Genomic DNA, 5,974 nt, shown 5'->3' with positions numbered 1-5,974 from the left:
ATGTCAGAGACCTTGGGTTCATATTCTCATGCATCATCAATGAAATATCTCCTTTTGGAGGTCTTTAAACAAATGTCTGACAGCCATTTGTCATGAGTGCTCGATTGGCGTCTCATTTCTGGCAGGGAGCTAGGCTCATCTGCCCCCCTGGTCTCCTACAGCAATATGACTCTATGAAATAAGAATTTAACATTTCTTTCTTTCTAGATCCTTTGCATAATTACATTTAAACCAATATATTTAAGATAATATATTTCATACATTATCATAGGTAACCTTTTAAAAGAATAAAGCTTCTCAAAGTAAAAAGGAAGGAACTCAGTAAAAAACAGTTTTTAAAGAAGGTTCTTTAGTTTACATCCCCCCCCCTTCAGCCAGCTGCTTCGTTTCCATTAGCTCTTCCTCAAACTCTCTCAGTTTAAGAAAGAAACAGTTTTAAAAGACTTCCCAAAAATGCTTTAAAAAGACTTCCCAAAAAGCCTCTCTTTCTGCCAGCTAGATGCTTCTCCATTTGGTCTTGGCCTTTTAACCTTAGAAAGAAGATCTGGCTCAAGTTTAAGGCACATGGTTTTATTACTAACTCTTAATTATGTTGGGTCCGTAACCTTGCTCTTTAACTTGTAATTCCAGCTTTTATGACTTTGAGAATTGTTTTCTGCTATAAATCAAAGGGGGGCCCCTTGTCTTAGGAGAATGGCCAAGGTTTTCTCTATAAACAGCTGGCCTTCTTGCCTGGCATGAAACATTTGAAAATCTAAGCCCATTTAATTTAGGAACCTGATCAAATATAAGCCAATATATGCCTTGATTAAAAATGCAGTCTATATTCAGATGCCACATTCCCCCCTTTCAAGCTCAAGGACCTGGCTACAAAGCGTCCTTGATAGCTTGATCTACATCATATTCCTGAGGTAAGGCTCTATATAGTGCCATGATATGAGGTAAAGTTTCATTTGAAATCATCTTGCTAATTGTACTCCTAAAACATGAGATGATACATGGCACCATACATAAAACCATTATCTGAAATGTTAAAGCAACAGGCATTCCCTGTCAAGTTCAAGACTCCACATAGGCCTCCCTGCTTGGCAAGTCATCCAACTGTCGTGCAATAAGTCTCAAACTCTGGGCCGTTGCATTGGTTACAAGTTCCACTACTGCTTGCAATCGAATTATTCTGTTTAGATTATAAATAGGATCCCATGCCCCTTGTATGAGCTCACCAGGATTCCAGGAGGCAGGATCATAATAGGCTATAATGCGCTCTGGTGGCCAATCATCAGTACCGCTCCAACTTTGGGTACTTCCTCCTGCTATATGAGAAATATCAGCGTTTCTTTGTGTTCGCTTAGCTGAACTAGTGGGCAAAATCCACATTAGTGGTAATACCCGTCCCAGGAAACAAGTCCCACTCCATTTGGAAGGGAGTTTCTTGTATGCCCATTCTCCACATATCCACCACAACCATCGGGTCTGAGGTTTTTGGTACGTGGAGTACAGAAGGCGAAATATCAAAAGAGGCAGAGAGTTCACAGTGCAGTATGTTAGATTGCCTTTCTCTGTCACAGTTATGTTCCATACCACTTTCCATGCATGAATAAAAGGAGGTGCACAGGGCAAGGTATTCCGAGTTCGATAGGTAGTACCGTGTGCCCAGGTATGACTATTCTTAATATAATCCCAAGTATAGTGACAATGAGAAGAGCCTATCATGGTAGAATCAGCTGCATCTGATGATTTATGTACACAGAATTCCCCTTGTACAGGTGTAACTGTAATGGTTTAGTTGAGTTCCATCCGGGGGAATTCTGTATTTCTGTTTGGTGTGGCATTTCGCTTACCATACCAATGGCATCTAATGGTATCGGTAATAAGGGCATACCTCCCTCTGAATCATCTGGCCCAAGAGAGCAAACAAGGCAATTGGTCCTATTTGCAACATTGGCTACCATTTCAGCTAAACCTACCCACATATTGTGGTCATAGCTGAATCCATATTTAGCAAATTTGGTCAGATTCAAGGACCCTTCCCCTTACCAAGAGATCAGGATTAATAATAAAATCATGTTGATGTCTAGCATATGCATTCCTTCCACAAAAGATTACCTTATTGTGATAGCATAAAACTATAAGTCCCAATATAATTCCCCCAGTGACAGAAATGGGGAACCACCAAGACCAAAACATATATCCCAAGGATCCCCAATGTGTAATATCTCTGATAATTGTTCCACAAGGGGGCAGTCAATCAATTGTATAAGAGAATCTTCCCGCTCACAGTCGCTGGTTCAGACGCTCCTCAAGCTTCAGGCGTGCGCAGGTCAGCCAGCTTCCAAGTTGTGGCTGCAGCAGGCCGGTCGTCTAATGTTGCCCGTGACCTAACCCGTTACCGGTAGGGCTAGATACAGGGGTTTTTAGAAAGAGTCAATTTTAAAGGATTAGAGGGGTCACCTTTGCACGTCCAACTGCCTTCAGACTTCTTCAAACGAGAGTGATGAATCCAGGGGGTCACCTCAGCTACCTTCACCGCTGTTGGAGTAGAAAGCAAGACGGTGTAAGGTCTACGCCACTTAGGTGCAAGTGGATCACGTTTTCCACTCTTTCACCCATATGCTATGCCAGCCTGGAGCTGATGAATCGGCTTGGCAATGCTGCACGGCGTGTGCTTGAGGGCCCACCTGTTAAGAAAAAAACAACAACAAACAAACAAACACGGGAGAGAGACAAAAACACGGGAGAGAGATTGCACTTATCCCTGTGTCACATGGTCTCCTATTTGTTTGAGGTCAGTTGGAATATCCTGAACAAAGGAGGGCGGCCTCCCATACAGGAGCTCAAAAGGTGACAACTTAAGTCTTTTTGTGGGTGCGCACCGAACACGAAACAGTGTTATGGGTAACACATCTACCCTCCTGAAACTTTAGACACATTAGTGGGCTTCTGGCATGCCCTGCAAATACCTTGCACAAGCGTCTGGCGGTAGGTGGTAAGTCTGGCCAGGTGAATTGCATTGTTTGGATCCCAATTAGGATCTTCCAAGGGAAAGTTGTCTTGGAGATGACGGTCAATATTATAAATATTTCCCACTCTGGCCTGCTCACGCAAATATATCTGTGCCTTTTCAATTATGTCTCTCCTTTCCTCAGTGGTGAAGAGAGTATTACTATTGAAGTCACCAAGTCCATCATAGCCTGAGGTTTTTCTGCGAAAGATGGGGCGTTTTCCAATTCATCAGACTGTAGTTGTGAATGGAATACATTGCAGGGTCGAAGTTCGAGGTGGCCTTGGTCCAGGTTGCCCATTAACCAGCACAGGCTCCTTAAGTGCATCAAATACTCTTCTGAGAGGGGCTACTACGTGACCTTTTTCTTCACTTTGCTCTAGGGGCCTCAAATCATAGGGGATGGTATTTGTCCCAAGGCGTTCTTTTAGCAGCTTAATACGCCTGGCTGTATTGCTTGCTGACCGATTAAGGTCTCCCTGTAACTTCTGTAATAATTCTCTAGGACTTGGATGTACAGGGGTTTGGGGTAGGCAATCAGTTGCTCCACTAAAAGAGACTGTAGATGGAGTTCTACTGGGACTCACAGGTGGAATAACCACTTCTGCTTGGGCTTCATTATAGGACTCCAATGCCTCCTGAAGATATTTATCATAATCTATCAAGGAATCAAGTTCTATGACTCCACCCCCATTATTCATTCCACTTTCTTGCCTTGGGGTTACAACTGGTGGAGGGTTTGAATTTGTTTGGCAAGATTCCTTTCCTAGCTTTGGCTTTTACAGCCAATAATTTGCATCGTTGGACTTTGCATTCCCTTATCCATGGAGGATTTTTATTTAATGTGCTCAGCCAGGAATCTATATATGAAAATTGTTCTGGGCACCCTCCAGTTTCTTTGGTGATGTTAGACCAAAGTTTGCTTACTAAATTTATATCAAAGGTTCCTTGAAATGGCCATTCAGTATTTTGTTTTGGCCATTCTAGTTCACATAACGTTCTCAAGCGCTCTGGCGTCCTTTTGACTCCATATGCCCCTGAGAAGGCTTTCTTAAAATTATTTCACATACATTCAAGAGGTGTATTTCCCCCCTTTGAACCCCCAACTCCCATTGTATGGCCCTGTGAAGTATCCACTCAGTCACTCACACACACACCTTACTGGGAAACGAAGTAGCACTCACTCCACACTTAGGTCAGCTACACATTGTACTTTCTCACACATGCAATGCGCAAGATACTTCACCCACACTCTACCTCCCAATCTTCCCTTTTCCCTACACCAGATCACCATCTGATGTACCCAGCCACCTAGCGTACTCAGTTCCCCTTTACTGAGACGCAGAAGTTTGATCAGGACTTCTCTTCCTCCCAATTAATTGGAGGGCCAAAACCCTTTAGTGCACTTACCCTTAGCTGGTTCCGTTTCCCCCCGGTCCGTCGCCGTCGGTGGGCAGGGTATCAGACAGACGAGACTGCTGCGTTCCCCTGGAAAAAAATTTTCCATTGCGCGCTGAGTAGGCAGTGAGTGATCCTCTGTCTTGTACCCTGCTCAGTAGGCGAAGGGGCTGCGTTCCAGCAGACCACTTATCCGAGTCACAGGGCACCATAAAATGTAGCACCCTGCTTGTGGTTAACGCTTAGCTGGAATGAAATATTCAACGCAGCAACAGAGAAATTAAAATAATAATTTATTTGTCAGACAAATAAATGTGAGGCACAGTGGTATATGATTACCAAGCTCTGGCCTGGCCTCCTGCCATTATGGCCAGCACTTATATTTCCTTAATCCAGCCCCCTTTGCTTCTCCTCTGGCTGCATCTGTCCAACCAGCCTGGTTGGAATTCCTATTGGCTGATTGGTATGACCAATCACAAAAATACACTCATTTCCTATTGCCTTTTATGGGAGACAAAGAGCTATATTTCCTTCCATTTATAATTGGCAAACAAGTATTAATATATCTTTACATGTGTCTCAACAAGGAATCTTAATTACCAGCTCACCTCTTTGCCCTCCTTGCCCTATTGCCTTCTAAAACAAATGGTTAATCTTAAATTTTTATCTTGAACAGATGTCAGAGACCTTGGGTTCATATTCTCATGCATCATCAATGAAATATCTCCTTTTGGAGGTCTTTAAACAAATGTCTGACAGCCATTTGTCATGAGTGCTCGATTGGCGTCTCATTTCTGGCAGGGAGCTAGGCTCATCTGCCCCCCTGGTCTCCTACAGCAATATGACTCTATGAAATAAGAATTTAACATTTCTTTCTTTCTAGATCCTTTGCATAATTACATTTAAACCAATATATTTAAGATAATATATTTCATACATTATCATAGGTAACCTTTTAAAAGAATAAAGCTTCTCAAAGTAAAAAGGAAGGAACTCAGTAAAAAACAGTTTTTAAAGAAGGTTCTTTAGTTTACATCCCCCCCCCTTCAGCCAGCTGCTTCGTTTCCATTAGCTCTTCCTCAAACTCTCTCAGTTTAAGAAAGAAACAGTTTTAAAAGACTTCCCAAAAATGCTTTAAAAAGACTTCCCAAAAAGCCTCTCTTTCTGCCAGCTAGATGCTTCTCCATTTGGTCTTGGCCTTTTAACCTTAGAAAGAAGATCTGGCTCAAGTTTAAGGCACATGGTTTTATTACTAACTCTTAATTATGTTGGGTCCGTAACCTTGCTCTTTAACTTGTAATTCCAGCTTTTATGACTTTGAGAATTGTTTTCTGCTATAAATCAAAGGGGGGCCCCTTGTCTTAGGAGAATGGCCAAGGTTTTCTCTATAAACAGCTGGCCTTCTTGCCTGGCATGAAACATTTGAAAATCTAAGCCCATTTAATTTAGGAACCTGATCAAATATAAGCCAATATATGCCTTGATTAAAAATGCAGTCTATATTCAGATGCCACAACTCGATAGTTAACGCTGGCCATCTGCCTTTGTCATTTTATCTTTTTTACTTCCATCACA

General features: G+C 42.3%; 1 long non-coding RNA gene across 1 annotated transcript; it reads right to left on the bottom strand.

The window, feature by feature from the left end:
• Nucleotides 1–597: 597 nt before the first annotated feature.
• LOC144329227 (uncharacterized) lies at nt 598–5,644 on the bottom strand. The gene is made up of 2 exons (XR_013394709.1): nt 4,412–5,644; nt 598–2,529 (listed from the first exon to the last, which is right to left on the bottom strand). It is a non-coding gene; the product is annotated as an uncharacterized LOC144329227 (long non-coding RNA).
• Nucleotides 5,645–5,974: the final 330 nt, after the last annotated feature.

The sequence above is a fragment of the Podarcis muralis genome, chromosome 11 (assembly GCF_964188315.1).
Source record: "Podarcis muralis chromosome 11, rPodMur119.hap1.1, whole genome shotgun sequence".
Classification (NCBI taxonomy): domain Eukaryota; kingdom Metazoa; phylum Chordata; class Lepidosauria; order Squamata; family Lacertidae; genus Podarcis; species Podarcis muralis.
This window is presented reverse-complemented; position numbering and strand designations above follow the sequence as displayed.